Below are 18,763 nucleotides of genomic sequence, written 5' to 3' on the forward strand. Positions count from 1 at the left end.
ATTTTATCATAAATCTATCATGTTCATTAACAATCAAGAACAAAAATGTATGGGGTCTGATTGTTAATAATTATTTTTATTCTTGATTGTTAATGAACATGATAGATTTATGATAAAATAATTATTTATAAAATAAAAAATCGTTTTTATAATTATATAAAATATATGGGGTCAATTTATAATTAAAATTAGTTAAAGAACTATGTAGCAGTTGTTAAAAAAACTTAAAAAACATGTTTTGTTATGGGACCACTAAGTGGTCCAAACATTCTAGGACCACCGAATCCTGAGCCCAGAAACATAGACAAATTGCGAGGTCATAGGTTTTAAAGGAAAAAATTTACTAAATTTATAGGTGTTGTTTGTGATAATATTTTTAGTAAAAATAAAGTATTTTTAGTTTTGACATTCAACTATTTATTCATATAAAACAAAATCAAAATACTTAATAGTCAATATTAGTTAAGATTGTAATTTTATTTTATTTAAAAAAATATTTTCGATTATAAATTATAAATATGATTATAATATGTGACTAACGATTGATATATAAATGAATTATGCTTTACAAAACATTAAAACGAAATCATATTTTTAACAACTTAAATATCAAATTTAAGATTTTATTTAGCAATCAATCAAATTTCAATTTCTCTCAGTAAACAGAAAAGAAGTATTTGTCAAGGCAGTAGCAATAGCTGTTCCACTTTATACTTTGAGTTGTTTTAGATTACTTGACTTCTTATTAGAGAAAGTACAAAAGAAGATAATAAACTTCTGGTGGGGCAAAAAGATTTGAAAAGAAAACAGTGATAGATTAAATGGGATATTATCAGTTGAGAGAAAACTCAAGGAGGCCTGAGAATCAAGAATTTAAAAGCTTTCAATCTGACCATGCTAGCCAAACAAGGATGAAGAATAGCCACTAAATCAGATTCACTAGTCAATAAACTTTACAAAGGAAGATATTTCAGGTATTCTACTTTCTTGACAGCTGAGACTGGTCACAATCCATCTTGGACATGGAGGAGCCTACTTGAAGGGAGGAAGGTTTTGGAGAAAGAACTGCTATGAAAAATTAGTTGGGGAACTCAGTGCGAATTCTTGAAGACCCTTGGATAAAAAACTCATTTTCTATTGCTACAATGTAAAATCAGATCTTTAATGCTCAACTAGAATGGGTTAACCAACTCGTTAACAACAACAGGCAATGGGATGAACACACAATAACAGCAAACTTTGTTCCAGATATTACAACTAGAATATTACAGACAGAAATTGAAGAAAGGAATGATAGACTAACTTGGTCCAACGTAAAATCAAGGACATACTCAGTATCCACGGGCTACAAAATTGCGTACCACTTTTTTCACTCACCTATGGAGCAATACCGGAAGCATGCAGAGAAAAGAAGATGTGGAAAGCCTTCTAAAACTTACGATACATCCCAAAAATAAAATATTCATTTGGAAGGCTTGTCATAATGGACTTGCTGTGAGGGGAAGACTGAATGAAAGGTTCCAGAGCATCCCCAATGTCTGCCCTAGGTGTGAGAAAGATGGAGAATCAGTCACTCACTGCTTAATCCAGTGCCATCTCGCAAACCAAGCATGGCAGCTTTAACCGGTTAGCCATTTGGGCCAAGCATTGGGAACTCAGCCGTTCGAAAAGTGGTGGTCGCATGTAGTAAATCAGTTGAACCAAACGACACAGGAGATGAAGAATTCGGTGCTCGCGGCAGTTTTGTGTTGGATGAACCGGAGAAACAGAATCTTGAAGATCTTTGTGAGCAAAATTATTTCTCCTCAAAAAATTTTTCAACAAGTTATGGAGTTGTTACAGGAGTTCTAGACAAGAACGAGGACTTAGCGTGACTTCTCCCTTCTCTCTTCTCTTTTCTATTTTCTTTTTTTCTCCTCAGTTGTTTTATTAATCTCTTTCTTCAGTCATAAGGATATTTTGGAAAACTCCGAACTCTAAATCTGGCTTTTGGTGTCCAAGATAGGACCGAACAACTTATTGTATTCATTTTTCTATTTTAATGAATATTTTTCTACTTTAGAAAAAAATCAATCAAATTTCAATTGAAAACTTCCAGATGAGATGAGATGAGATGAGACGAGACGAGATACATACCTTTACCCTATATATATATAGCCATAGCCAAAGACTGAATATTAGAGATCCGAATTCATAGTCATTGCTAACCTAATGAGTAGTTGAGTACATTAGTTAATAAGTGTTCTGCTTTCATGGCTGTGGAGTGTGGATTGCAGGTTGTTAGAGTATAATTAGGATCAATTAAGATTCATTAACATCATTTATTTTTATTTAGCACATCTGTATATTTATTATAGGATATTACGCTTTTATTACTTTGATTCTTCTAGCACCTATATATATCATTGTACATTGTATCTTTGGCAAAACACCGAATAATACACAAAAACATCCTCTTTAGATTAATCTCTTGATTCTAACACGGTATCAAGAGCATAGGTCTTTTATTTCTCTATTAAAATTACTTTATAGCCAATTTGTTTTTTTTCTTTCTGGTGGTGTTCTTTGCCTTTGAGGAGCAAGCTATAGACTTCCAAAGTTCATCAAAACCACTTTTTACTAAAATATACCAAACCCCATTTTTACCAAATTCACATTCCCTTCCCACAAAACCTGCACATTTACAACATATCAAGCCTCATTTCATTATCACCAATCACTAGCATATCATTGCTCATACCATTCCATAAAATCCATGCAATAATCTCAATATTTACCATTTCAACCACAAGCTACAACTTTAAAATTTTATTAATTTACTTTTTCAATTCTTTAATAACAAGCCATAAATCATCATTAACCAAATCAACAAGTCATAACCACAAAATCTCATGGACATATACCAGCAACATCATCAATTCACCATTATTAGTTCCAATAACACATTCTCATTAATTCCATTCATCTCATGACCATTAATTCCAACACAAGGCTAATCATCAATCTACCATTAACATCACAAAACTAATCATTTAATGCATAAAACCCTTTTCAACTTATCCTATAGTTCTCTAGCCTAAGTTTTCACACAACCTTACATATTAAACGTGCGAAACCTAAACTATACCTTGGCCGATCAGTATACTTAATCCAAGGCAGCCATCCAAGTCACAACACATCCCTTCAAACTCAAAGAAACCAGCCACAATCTCATCTTTGATCACCACCAAGCTTCCAAATGCTTACTTTTCAATTCCAATGCTTATATATAAACTTAATTCACACCTAATATACATGTACACTTAAATTTCAGATTCTACATAATAAAACCAAAATTAGATTAGGGTTTAGGTGATCCTTACCGCACCCATACGCGTAGCAACTCAAACACAATAAGCTCCGCAAGCTAAAACGAAACTAGAACACCAAATTGGCAAAGTTTCACCATAAGGGTTCAATTTCAAGAATAGAAAAGGGGGTAGAAAATCTGAGATGGAATTGGAGCTTACTGGTAAAATTGATCTAACAGAAATATAGAGCTCGACGTGCTGGACGCGTTGCCATGAACGATGCGGCGATCGGAGTTCGAACGGAGAAGTTATGGCGTTTGGAAATTGAAATAAGGGTTTCGCACCCTTTTCTTCTTCTCCATGCGTCTGGCGCTGCTTCTGTTGTGTTCTTAGAGAAGAAAATGAGCTTTAGCTCATTTATTTGCGTAACTTTTTCTTCGTTGTCTCGGCTATCAAATTCAGGAAATAAGATGTTCGATGCTCTAGTTTTCGATTAATTCAAAGGTATTTAGCGTATTGTGAAGTCTCACCTTCTCCCTGATGTATTGTCTCGTTGATATCCCCACTAAGTAGTTTGCTCCGATAGGCAAAATGGACTTGGTCACTTGGTCCACGATTCCCTAACAGTATCACTTTTTGTCCTAGACCTCGGTAACCTATTATGAAATCGATGGCTATTCTCTTTTACCTTTAATGTAGACCCTTCGATGGTTGTAGCATTTTGCACGGCTTCTAGTGGTCTCTCCTTTCTTTCTCATGCGTCGAACATGTAATCACATAGATTGTCACTTCGTTCTTCACTTCTGGCTGCTCAAAATATCTTTTGGGATCGTGATACATTTTAGAAATCTCAAGGTAACTTCAAAAATCTTCTCTTCGTAAGCTTCGGACAATGGCTTCTTATTTCAACTTTCGATTTCGACACACAACTCTCTCTTGGTATCTTCTTGATTCAACAGGCTTCAATACTCTTAGTAGCTCCTTATCACCATTTTTGCGCTCCCTCAGTCCTTGACTCTATGATCTTTATTTCGGCATTGGACATATAAATTTCTTCTTAATTCCCTTTTGTTTACCAGACTTTGACATCTTTGGCGGCTCCTTATTGTCTCATTATGCGTCCCTTACTTCATCGATGCCACGTTGTAACATAACAATAGATTTAGACCGACACTTCCAATCGCACTCTCACTCTTTCAACTTAGAACTTTAACTCATCTAACATTTTCTCCTTTTGGATTTATCGTCCAAGAATCTCTTAGAAACTTTTTGCTTAGGGCGTCTACCACAACCTCACGGTATTGCACCAGCACGCATCTTAAGTCCTCCAATAATACATCGTAGTCATTTCCTAAATGGTTCATTAGGCCTAAGCGATACGAATATTGGCAGAAGGATCAATCTTCTTTCCATGGCTCGAAGGCTTCCATCGTATCCTGGTATTTCAATCACATGGTGCACCTCATTGCATCTATTTAGTCACAAGCGATACGATCGGCAAGGATTAAGGTTTTAAATTTCCTAGTAATGTCGCTGGTTTATTTTCATGTTTCAATAGTCTTGTTTTAAAGGATTGACACTCTAATAATTGCATCTAAGAATTATGCGTGATGCAAAATCCAATACAAGTTGATTTTCTCCAAGAAATGTTATGTTCAAAGGGATGAACGAGTAACACGAACGGTGTTCACGAGAATTCAAAAAGAAAGTCTTGCATACAGTTAACCAGAGTTGTACAGAACTAATGGAATGCACAAGAAGTGAAACCTAGTCGCATCTCAGGGAAGAAGTTCACATCAAGATTGAATGGAAAGAATAAGACATGTCGAATTGAATAGGTTCTAGTTGGCTTTAAAGGAATGCAAGTTTCCACAAGAGAGCAACTCCACACACCGCAGGTTTCCAGGATTCAAGGATTATGTGATTATATTAGGATGAGTTCAGGCTTAATTCAAAAGAGACAAGCTTTATACGAGTAAGGAACAAAAAGAACGATGAGTTGGGCTTTTACAGGAGAAGATTCAAGATAGAGCTTTCAATGTAAGCTATAAGAGAAAGGATAGATTAAGTCGTGAAGATTAGTTGGTACGCTCTCGCAAAGAAACACTTAGTTGGACGATTCTCTCTTCCAATACTCCCTCTAACTCGGTCCTGAGTTTTACTGATTATAATGATGTCTTCACTTGTGATGCAATCAACACTGATCCGACTTTCGGCACTAAGTCTATCGTAAACTCATGTTCTCCCTATGGTGGAAATTCTGGTACATCTTCAAAAACGGTCTCCAGAATTCTCTCGTATAGGGATTTGGTCTTACCTTGACTCGTCTCTTAATTAATTAGCAACTAAAGGTTGAATCCTCTCAATTCATCTTCCTCAAAGTCTTAACATTACTGGATTTTAAATGGTAACTCCGTATTACTCTTGATAGTTCCAATTCCTTAGGTATAATCCACCCTGCTTCCACTGCGTCATTCTGATTCTCATCCTTTAAAAACCTAGTCACTCATCTAAGTTAGCTAAGTATCGCTCCATCTTAACAACTAATAGTCTTTGACTAACCATCAGCTCGGACTCCACGATCATCAAAACTTGTCATGCTTCACCAATGGATATTACATATTAATGATATGCAAGGTAGCTAAAAACTCAATTGCTAGTTCATGGTTACCTTGGGTCTGAGAATCAGATTCAGCTGCATTCCGGCATTTCCTGTGTGGACAATCTCGAGCTATATACCCCGGCTTCCCGCACTTGTAACATACGCCTAATCCGGCCTTGCATGGTCTACTTGGATGGTACTTCTTGCATCTTGCGCACCTTAAGTCATCCGGTTGAGTACTAGTTTGCCCTTCTGAATTCGGATCTGGACGGTTGTCATTCCTTTGGTCATTGTTCCTGTGCTGGGAATGTAAAGCGACAAACGATTTTCTTTTGAAAATTTGGCTCCTAGGTGTAATATGTCCCTTTTTTCTTTGTGAAGGGTTCCCGGCGATTATTCCTTGCTACCTCAGTCCTCCTTGAGCTTTCTCCCATTGCCTGACCCGTGTTAACATGCTCCGGATAACCCACTGGTACCCCTGTATTCGGAACATTATATCTACCTTCATATTCATTATCACTATCGTTGCTAGTTCCAACTTGTGGTTCCATCCCATCCATCACTCGGATGGTCGCAGCAACAACAACACCAATGGTAGCAACAACACTCATCATTGCAGTCACGATATCGGTCAAACTATCTATCGGTATGGTTACCTTATTAACCCTCCATCCTCGACCTCGATTGCACTCACAACCGCACCCACGAGATGCCATTTGGTTCCTGTTTATACCAAACAAGTAAGTGATATCAAGGTGATCAGTCTCAATATCTCATGTCTAGTATTTCAAAGTCCCAGATGCATGCTCATGAGCATTCATGCCACATATATCAGTTAGATACCCTAAATAGCATGTATAGACACCCAGAGTATGCCTAGAAGCATCGTCAGTTCGTCCCTCAAGCTCTATAGGAACGAACTACTCTGATACCATATGGACGCCAAAAATTTGGTGCGAAAACCTGAAATTCTGAATGTTGCAGCAGAACCAGATTTTCTGATGTGTGCCCACGCACACAGCTGTGCGCACGCACCCAACAGAAGCAAAAATCTACCTATGCGTTTGCACGCCCTTGTGCGCATGCACACACCAGGTTAGGCCTTCTGTTGGTGGCACTAGCACAGGTGGGGCGCATGCACACCAGGTGATGTGTGTGCACGCACGCATACGTGCGCACGCACACGTTCTGCTTTCTTTTTTAGTTGTGCGCACGCACAGGTGTGTGCGTACGCACACACCCTGTTTTACAGCACCTGTGTTTTTCTATTCCAAACATGAATTTGAAACCCTAAACCCCTATTTTTGCCCTATTAACCCTAGATTCTACTAGTAGGCTTAGTAAATAGCAGAAGGTAGGAATTTGGGGTAACTTGGGAATGAAGTAAGAGGTAAATTGATGAGTTATATGAAGGAGATGAGAATGTTAAATGAGGTATGATGCCATGGCTTTGATAAATGATTATATAATGATTATGAAAATGAAATGGCTTATGAATGATAATATCTGAGATACGAGTTTTCCTGGGTAAGAACCGTGGCTTGCCACCACGTGTTCCAGGTTAAAACTCGATACTCTGTTGACCCTACGTTGTAAGGGTGATCGGGCACGTATAAATTCCCGGGTATGGATAGCCCCCATTGAGTGATTTGAATGATAAATGAATGTGAAATCTATGCATATATTATTGGGGATGCGCGACGGGGGACAGTCTAAGGTTTTCGGACTTGTCGGGTCAGCTGGATAACCGACAGATGAGCCTCATCAACCATAAGGCAAGCATGCATCATGTGCATTTATTTGTTTTGATTGCTATGTATTATCTGAAATTGCCTAACTGAATATATACATCCTGCTACCTGTTATACTTGCTACTTGCACTATCTGCTTATTACATGTGCGTGAACTGTTTGACTGCTTGTCTCTGCTGAATTATGGATGACGGAGGAAAGGAGGAAGGGTGAAGTGGGTTGGTGTTTAGATTAGGTTTGAAAGTGAGTAAAATTTAGGAATGCTTAGATTACCTACCCCTATTTATGGCTTCTGCTTAGAAATTAAGTTTTATAATTGTATAACGGAGTTCTAGGATTGCCTTTGGCATTCCCAGGATCTTATTTATTATACGCGTGGCACCTTTACCATGATGAGAACCTCCGGTTCTCACCCCATACTGTGTTGTTGTTTTCAAATGCAGGTCGAGAGGCTCCTCGCTAAGCGTCTGGATTCCTAAAGCGGAGTAGTCCCCGGCATATTTTGGTTTATCAGCTTATGTATATTTGTACTTAATTACTTAGCTTTCTCTCCAAGAAACTTGATTATTTTGTTCCTCTTAAAGCTTACAGGAGAGTTAGGATTTTATTTCTATATTTTGGGTATTTGGGATACTTATGTATATATATGTATATATTCTCCGGCCAGCCTTGGCTTCTCAGGCTGAGTCAGGAACTAGTTTCACTGTATTCTTGGCTCTCTATTCACTTTTTTGCTTATTCATAACTCTAACCTTTAGTTTTTTTAGCACGCAAGTAATTCCGTTTCTGGAGCGTTGCGTTTTTATTTTACGAATTTTGCTTTACCCATTTTTCAAGACTCCTAGTATACTATAACCTTTGTTATATATTATTATATATATTTTATTTTAGAGGTCGTAATACCACACCACCTCTGTTTTACATCTTAGCTGTAAAGCTCTGTGTGGTAGGGTGTTACAATACTAACTAGAAAGATAAGTTTTAAATTAAATTATTCTATTTGATCGTCTTTTTTTTATTTGTATCATAAATGTTAAAAATATTTATTATGATGCCTAAAAATTTGGTGTCTAATTACCAAATAAAATTAAATAATTAATATATATCATGTTTATATGTCTTATAAAAATTTAAAATTTGTGTTTCTATATATCTGTGTATTTTGTATCATGTCATGTCATTGTGTACGTCATAAATTATGCATGTAATTTTTAGTATGAATTATTTTATAATGTTGCTTTTGCATTGCAAAGTGATTGATATTGTAGTTGGTCATTCACATTTATGATTAATATTAAATTTTATTTCTCTCAAACTTCAAAAAAAAAAAAAGAAATTATAGGCTATGAATCCAAAAAACTTGATTCCAAAAATTTCTAATAATAATAAAAATTAAAGATAAAAATTTAGTTTCCATCTTTTTATACTTATACAATATAACGATAATATAATAAAGCTTAAATGTGGAAAAAAAAAACTTAAATAAATTCGGTACAAAATAAAGGTTAAATATTATTTAAAAATATATATTAATAAATATTTTAAACTTATATCTTTCTGATTAAAAAAAAAGATCTATCGATTTTTTTGATAATATAATTTTTAATATAAAATATTAAGTTATTCATGTATAAGGATAATTTTTGGAAAGTATCATTTAAAGAAATCAAATTTAAGTTTGAATTAAATTAATCATCTTCTATTATCTTGTTTTTTATCTATGGTGATATTTTTCTAAGTGTTACATAAAATATTTATTATAATATTTTTTAAGTGTTACAAAAAATATCTATAGTAATATTTTTTTAAGTATTATAAAATATTTATTGTAACATTTCTTTAAGTGCTACTAAGAAAGGTCTATTGTAACATTTCTCATAATATTATTATAGAAGATCTATTGTAATATTTTTACTAAATATTATTAAATCTTTAAAAAAATATTAGTAAAATTCTTTAGTAACATAGAATATATTTAACATTTGTTAAAATGTTACTAATATATATAGGTAGCATTTTAATATGATTTAATAACATTTTTTAAATGTTAATAAAAATCAATTATGTAGTAACGAATCTTGATGAAAGCAGTAATTATTTATTTATTTATTTGAAAATTGGATGGTAGATGATTAATAACTTCTCACACAATTTAACAAAACTATATACATAATTGTTTATCTTTTACTTTAATTTGATAGGATATTAAATTTGTTAAAGAACTATTCTAGAATATAATAAAAATTACATACATGAAAAAAAATGAATAAGATAAACATAGTTTAGTCTTTTGTAAAAGATAAATTTATTCTAACTTTTAATTAAATTTTCATAAGAAAAAAAAAAAGAATTTAACCATATTAATTAGATGCATTAACTTTTCTTTTAAATAATTATTCAAATAGGAGATGATGTATATAAGACAAACACAAGTTACTTTTGTTAATAATTATTCATATATGTTTACATTTATAAACATATAAATTATATATTGTTCTTAATAACTAATTTAACTATATTTGTATCAATGGGTAATATTGATTATGCATTGTGATCTTGTAAATCTGTCAATTATCTAATACATTAGTTTTTATTGACATACCAATGGTACAACGAGCATCCGTAACTAAAAAATAAAAATAAAAAAAATAAATAAACAATAAAATCTATAGAATACTAGAAAAAAAAAACAAATATTTTAAAAAAATTCCTTAAACAAATTAATAGTGATGAGCGCTAATTCCATAGTGGTAAGAATCGGTCCGGTGATCGAACCGGTCAGGTTATTGGTTTACTGGTTTATTGGTTCAATCGATAAACTATTGGTTGAACCGATAAAACCGGTTTTACATGAATAAAAAATATAAAATATTAAAAATAGTCATAAACTTAATAAATTCAAAATACATATCGTTAGTTCTTCACCAACATTTTAAAAACAACCAAGTTTCAAAGTCTAAATATAACTAATACAAAGATAAACATGAAAGTAGTTAGTACTAGTACATTAGTATCTTAATTAAACACAATATGGATAACAATTCATAAACTAAATCCAAGGAGTGATTTCGAAGTCGATAAGTTGCTCTTCATCTGACAAATGTAGAGCTACATCCTGATTGGTTTCATTTTTATTTGCATTTTCCACAGAATTATTAGCTCCATCATCCTCCCGATCATCTTCCAAATCCAATTGATCTAGCATTATAGATAATGTTTCACAAATCAAGATAAAAAATAATATAAAACATGTTATAAGGCATACAAAAATCATAGTTGATCAAAATTTATAAATAAATAAAAGCATACCTAAATCATCTAAAGGTGATTGAAGAGACATATTTGCAAGATTATTTCATAAAGCATCAATTTCTTCAGGAGTTAAAAATGGTGGTGAATCTTCCAGTATCCATTCCGAATGATTCTCAAATGCATCAAGACAAATTGGATCATAAACTTGGTTTCTCATTTGGTTCCTATGTTATCAATATATTTCGTTACTCATGTGATGATTAAGATTTTAAAATAATGCTTTCAACTTAAAACAATCAAGAAAGTACCTTTGTTGTAACCTTAAGTTGTAATGAATATAAACAAGATCATTAAGTTTTTTATGCTCTAACCGATTCCTCTTCTTTGAGTGAATGTGTTCAAAAATACTCCAGTTACGCTCACAACCTGAAGAGCTACAAGTCTGGCTTAAAACACGAATAGCCAACTTTTACAAATTTGGTGCTCCACAACCATAAGATTCCCACCATTGATATTAACATAAAAAATAGATAAATAATTTATCACAATCATAAATATCACATAATAAATACATCACAATAGTAAAAGACCAAATTTATGAAGAAATTTCACCTGGCATAACAGTGGTTCGTTCACGTATTGCAAAGGGTCTTCCAAAATCTTTCTCAGCATTCTTAAAGATCCTCTTCACACTTGTCAGCTTAGAATTCAATACAGGATCATCATAAGCATATTTCTCAATCACATCCAACAAGCCAGAAATCGTTTCTTTGTGCTTTTTAAATTCTCTAGCATTAAATCGAAAAGCTGGATTTAACCAATAACCAGCGGCATGAAGATTTTTCTTAAGTTGTGCATCCCAACGGGTATCCAAAATCTTCAAATAAGGATCAACAACCTTCTTTCTTTTCTGAAACCTCCTCACCATTTCTTCTCTAGCCTTATAAATAGCTTGATAAAGATAACCCATGGCAGGTCTGTCTTCACTATCCACAATACGTAAAACATGAACAAGTGGCGAGGTAAGCTTAACAATATCAGTGCATTGACTCCAAAATTTAGAATCCAAGACTTGATCCACAAATTTCTTAGCTTTGGCTTCTTTGGAGTAAGCTGAGCTTGTAAATTCTTTAGAAGTCACCATATCTCTCAAAGGATCCTTTTGAGCTAAAATACTTTGCAAAGCAATGAAATTAGTAGCAAACCGAGTTGGAGCTGGACGAAGTATTTCCCGCCCACCTGTAAACTTTCTCATCAAGAACAGTGGATAGCAATGATTATGGATATACTTAGTGATCAGTGAAGCTTGTGACACAGTTTGACTCACTTCTTGCAACTTCCCAATATCTTGAAACATCAGATTAACACAATGAGCTGCACAAGGGGACCAATACAATTTAGGAAACTCAGCCTCCAACAATCTTCCTGCAGCAACATAGTTTGCAGCATTGTCCGTTACAATATGCACAACATTCTCAGGACCAACAAACAATACAATATCCCTAAACAACTTAAACAAATTTTCAGCAGTTTTTGAGATATTAGAAGCATCAACTGACTTTAGAAAAATAGTTCCTTTAGGACAATAAACTAAAAAATTAATCAAAGTACGCCTACAACGATTAGTCCATCCATCGGCTATAATAGTGCATCCAGTTTGCTTCCAAATCTCACGATAACCATCAATCATTTTCCTCACATCCTCAACTAATTTACTCAACAAATACCCACGGACTCTTGGATAACTTGGCCCTTTATACCCTGCACCCATGCTTGCAATAGCATCAATCATTGGCTGATAGTAAGCTGAATTAACCGCATTAAATGGAACAGAGGCATCCACCATCCATTTCGCAATAGCAATATCACACTTCTCCACAATTTCTTTGCTTTGAAGAATGCTTTTGGTTAAATTTACACCAATTGGTTAAATTTTTACATAGAATAGCAATTATATCTAAACATTTTCATTATCTCCTTTATGAATTTGCATATGTGAGGAACAATTTGATCTAATAATTTAGTTGTTATAAAAATTGAAGAAAAAGTTTTTTGTAAGTATTTAAATTTTTCTGTCTTCAATGGTGGGTTTCAATTAATATTGTAAATTATATCAAGGAATTAAAAGTTGGAAATAAGTAAAGCAACCTCTAAAAAGTTCAATCTGATCTGTATATAACTTTGTCTGATCTAATTTGTTGTAGACTAAGATTAGTCTCAGAATTTTTTAAAATTTAAATTTATTAGTATGTTAGTTAGACCCAAATTTATAAATAAATTTAATAGACCTGTCAAGTTATTATATGAGCATATTAAAATATAAATAAATATATAAATAAATTTTTTATAATTAAAAAGTTGTTAAATTTTTTAATTTTTATATTTGATTTAAATATTTTTGTATATAGTAAATATTGAATTTGGTGTATCATATAAAAATAATTTTTCAATAAATATATATATATATATATATATATATATATATATATATATACATCAAATTGTAGGTCAAATTTAAATTAACTATCTGTATTAGAATCTTATTAGTGAGCTTGGACTTATTTTCACCTCTATAAAAAATCAAGAAGTTCATGTTGATCGTAATGTGCAAAAAAAGAAAAAAAATCTTAATAATATGTGACTTAGAGGTTAGTTTTGCAGTAGATTTATTATGTTACATTAATTGATTGGACAATGAAAGTTGATATAAATGTGATTAAGGAATAATATTTTTTTTATTATTATAGACCATGAAGATAATTTTTTAGAGATGAATTATGTTGAATAGAAAGTAAATATATAGTCATAAATTTTTTTTATTAATCAAGAAAGTAAAGTTGATTTGAAGAAATTGCAAATTCAAAATCTTTTGTTTTGTTTACCAACGGTTATGGCTGTATATATAATAATAATTTTATAGAGCAAAATCACAAGTACTTATCTTATCTTACGGATAGAGTAAAAAATTTAACGGTAAAGTATTAAATTGGTCCGGTTTAATTTTGTTTTGATTTTTAAAATTTAAAGTATTCTATTTAAATCCAAAAAAGTTTCATTTAATTTCAATATAATTCTACTATAAAATCAACGGTAAATAATTAATATCACTGTTTCACCAGACCTTAATATCCTTTCCTGAAAAAGAAGTACAAATTCAAGAAACAACAAATCACTGGCCTTAGTTCAAGCAAATGAAGAACATCTTCAAGAATTCACTTTTCGCAGGAAAGGTCGTCAGTGGCAACGACGTCACCTCTATCGCAGGAAACTGCTCTTAGCAATCGAAGAGTTTGGTTATATAAATTTTCTATATCTAAAAACTGAGTTTCATTAATTATTTAACATTGACTTTACGACAGGACTACATTAAACTAAATGAATCTTTTTTTAATTCAAATAGGATACTTTAAATCTTAGAAACTAAAACTGGATTAGACCCAAATATAAGGAACCAATTTAATACTTTATCCAAAATTTAAAATTTGATCGAGGTTTAAAAATGTACATTGTCCATACCTATACGGGAACATTAATATTTATTTTTTATTTCTCTCAAACTTCAAAGAATTTACGTTAAGAGAAAGAAAAATAATTAAATTTTGTTTCAAACATTTTTAATTTTTTTTTATTTGCTAAGATATCTATAGCTATACATATAATAGCTGTCAAATAAATAGGTAAGACGAATTTGAATCAACTCATCACTAGCAGCAAATACAAATTGAAAAAAGGATTAACCCATATTTTGAAACGAGTTAATGAAACATAGAATTAACTCCACTCATATGAACTAACGAGTTAAATCGATCAATTCGTTTTTTATTTTAATTATTGCGTCATTTTAACAAATTTTTTTACCTAATATCCATAGAGTACAAATAAAAAATATTTATCGTACATACATGTATTTTGATAATAAACTATCTAAAGTTTAATAAATTAGTTAACAAATCTAAAAAAAGAAGTACATAATATAAAGTATAAACTCATCAAGCTTATTGGGGCATTGGATTATTAAACTAATTTTATCATTTTATTTGTTTTTTTAATTGAAATTGTTCCGTTGGTCGGTTACCGGACGGTTCGGAGGTGTTTGCTGGATGTAAAGATGGGTGCTAGCCTCAATCTGGGTCTGGGGCGTGAAAGGCGGGGGTAACCGACTTTCCGAGCTCTTCGTGAGGTGAGGGGGTGCCACCTGCAAGGACACTTCAACGCTCAAGTCAAAAAATGTGCAGGTGGTATGGGAGTAAGTGATATGATGAAGTACCTCGGGGGAGGGGTAGGACCCTCCCCTTATATATCCTGTCAGTAGGGCGAGCCCCACACAGGGAGGCCTCCTTCTTGGAAGTTTCCTTCCCCACAGCTGTCATGCAGCTGGTAGTGGGGGTGCGTGTCTGGGTCGCAGACTGGACGGGTCATGTGCGTTAACCCGACCGAGCGGGTCGGAATGTTCTCGGGCCGGGTCAGCCAGCGTGCCAGTTGGGCTGGACCGTAACAGTGCCCCAACACGCCAGCTATGGTCGTGAGCGCTATTGGTAGCGTGTTCTGCTTTCTCCTTCGCGCGTAGTTGCCTAGTCGGTTGTCCGTGGTAAGGACGCGCCTTCTGCGTGCGTGTGGGCTTGTTCGCTACTAGAGAGCTTTTTCGTCGCCTCGTTCTTCGTGCCGAGAATTTAATGCTCTTAATGGATTATTCAAAACCCTGCAAGAAAAGACTATTCTGCCCCTCCCCTTTGCGCTTCCCAGAGTTGGTTTCTTTTTCAGTTTTCCATTTGGTTTCGCCTTAGTTTTGTTGCACTGCCATTGTGTCTCATTTGCTTTCTTCTCTTTCTTTCAAACATCTTTGTTGCGAGCCTCTGCTTTGCCCAGACCTTTCTCAATTCTTCGATTCCCTTCGATCATCATCACTATCCTGTTTCTTTCCCTGGTTTTGATATGGCGTTGTTTATCTTTGTTGTTAGTAATTCTGGCCTTTGCATGTGCATTGTACTCTTGATATGAATTGCATGTTTGTTGGCATTTTAACATTAGGTAGATACTGTAGGGGGGTTACCATTCTAGGATTTTGTTTTCCTGGCCTTGGTCTTAGCTGTCGATTTATACCCTGTTTTATTATAGTAGTTGAATAGGGGAGTTATTGTTTTATGGTAGTAGTATCGGCTTCCCAGCCTCTTAGACTGATATTGGGTGGTACCCCCACTGTAGGTATGGCCCAGCGTCCCGTCATGAGGGTCGTGAGACCGGCGCCCTATGACCGCTATGCATGGGTGACTTCAGATGTGAAGGAAACCCCTAATCAAATGTCCCTGGAGGAACTTGACGAGTTCCGACGGGCCGATTACCTTTGTGGAGGAACTGACGAGGAGTCTAATTATGCGGCTTTCATTCCTGCCGACTACGAACGTATATTCCAAATGAATCTACACGCTCCCCAGGTCCCTGACTGGATGTGGTTGTATAAGGCCATGTTCACTCGCTTGGGAGTTCGCCTCCCCTTCTCCCCTTTTCAAATGGCGCTACTTAACCGTTGTGACGTGGCGCCGTCCCAATTGCATCCGAACAGTTGGGCCTCAATCTGCTGTTTCGAGATGCTGTGCGAGTATCTTGAGCTGCCGGTCTCCGTTGAAGTGTTTCTTTTTCTTTTCACTCTAACAAATCCTTCGAAAGAGGGGAAAGCTAAAAAGGGCTTCATGTCCTTCCGGGCGGCCCAAGGCCGGAGAATCTTCGGCGTATTCGAAGATTCTTATCATGGTTTTAAGGATAAGTATTTTAAAGTTCATCCGGCGGAAGGTCGGCACCCCTTTTGGTTGACGTTAGAAGGGGAACGTCGCATACCGACTTATTGGAGTTTTGGGGCGGGGGCCAACGCCTTTACCAAAATAACGTATAAGGGATTATCTTCGGAGAATAAGAGGGTTGCCGACGTATTGTTGGCTGTTTTTGGGAAGAATCTTGTTAACCCCCATCTCCTTATGGGTGATCGGAACATGGCTAGGAGTTATATATGTGAGTAGCTGTCTGGTGATTTTCTGTGTTTACCCTTGTTTTTATTTATCTGCCGATTTGACGACTAACATGTTTCCGTATCTTGTTGCAGTGTCAATGTCAGCCGAGGTAACAGGACTTGATGCTTTGTTCAACACTTCTTGGCTGATGGCAGTGATGACGATTCCACTACCCCTGCCCAGGAAGTGCCGGCTGACGATGTCATTGAGCCTGATGCCCAGTCCCAGCCTGCCCAGGGGGAGGGGCCAGGAACCAGCGCCGCTTCGGGTCTTCAGCAGGAGGCGGGGGCTGGTTCGGGACCCCGACCAGAGGGGGATCCGGGGGCTAAGGAGGAGGGTGACAATCCGAGGAAAAGGAAGTCGTATTCTAGTCCTGAAATTGAGGTGTTGGTTGACAATCCAAGGAAGAAGAGGCCGTCTTCCAGTCTGGAGGGGGTTCTCACCGTTATGGAGAAGAACTTGGATGCCAGAAACTTTATTAATTCCCAGCTGCTTCCCGGCACGGAGGACTTCTTCTATGGTGGGGATCTTGCTTCACAAGCGAGATGGATGTACCGCACTTTGCTTCGAGGAGCCTCGATAGCGAGAAAGGTGGAATCCGCTCTGGCGGGAACGCGGTCCTTGAAAGTGAAGCTTGACTCCTGTGTCAAAGCTAACGCCAGGTACAGGGATGAGGTGAAGCTGCTTCGGGAGCAACTCGCTGCTGCCGAGGAGAAGGCCAAGACGGCCGAGGAAAAAGTCAAGGTTGTTAAGGAGGAAGTCAGAACTGCTAAGGAAAAGGTCCAGGCCGCTGACGCTTCGGTGGCACGTCTTACCGAGTGAGAGCTTACCCTGGAAAGTCAGCTTAATACTGCTCAAGGTCGGGTGGCCATGCTAGAGAAGGAACGCGATGAGGCACTTTCGTCGGCCAAGGCTCAGGGTGAAGCTGCTGAGTTTAAGAAGAAGTATAAAGACACCGTGAAGCAGGGCAAGAGTGCCATCCTGATGATCGAGGAGGCCCTCAAGGCTCAAGTGAAGCTACTGGCTCCCGATTTTGATACCTCGGCTGTTGGTGTTTTCAAAACAATTAGGGATGGCAAGATTGTTGACATGCCGAAGAAGTAACTTATATCTTTTAGCTTTGTAGACTGTAAACTTTTGTGGATTTAGAAATTTCGTAGTTTTAACAAATACGTTTGCCGTTTGGTCGGCATGTAACGAACTTCTTCTTTTCTCACTTCATCGGTAATCCTTTTACTTTATTTCCTCTTTACTGTTGTGATCGTAGTCGGCTATTTGTTTACATTTGCTTACCGTTTTGCTGGTAATTGGTGAAGCCAGATCGTGGCTTTTATTATTTTAGTAACCGCGCATGGTGACGTTCTGTTCTTTGGTGGTTTCTAGGGTGATCAATCCCGGCATACCGTTTCATCGTTTAACCATTCAACTAGTAATGCTAAACGAAAAAAAGAAACAACAAACAGTAGATGAATAGTATAGGTAAATGGTTCAAAGACAAGGTAATAGTAAATATATGACAAGGGCAAATAATTCAACAAAAAATAACACGGATCTTACTAAACCATCTATAGTGGCAGGCCATCTGCCCGGTTGACGCTTCTTGCTTACTAGGAATAAAATCTCCTTAAGTTGCCCGCATTCCAAGTCCTCGAAACTTCCTTGCCGTCTAACCGCTCTAACTTGTAGGCGCCATTGCCGAGGACCTTTTTCACCCTGTATGGGCCTTCTCAGTTTGCCGCCAACTTTCCTTCACCCGGAGTCGGTAGTCCTATGTCGTTGTGCCGTAGAACCAGGTCGTCCCGTTCAAATTCTCTCTTGAGTACCTTGGCATTATAGCAGAGGGCCATTATTTGTTTGAGTGCTGTC

This window comes from Arachis ipaensis, chromosome B2 (genome assembly GCF_059453495.1).
Source record: "Arachis ipaensis isolate K30076 ecotype BB chromosome B2, ASM5945349v1, whole genome shotgun sequence".
NCBI lineage: Eukaryota > Viridiplantae > Streptophyta > Magnoliopsida > Fabales > Fabaceae > Arachis > Arachis ipaensis.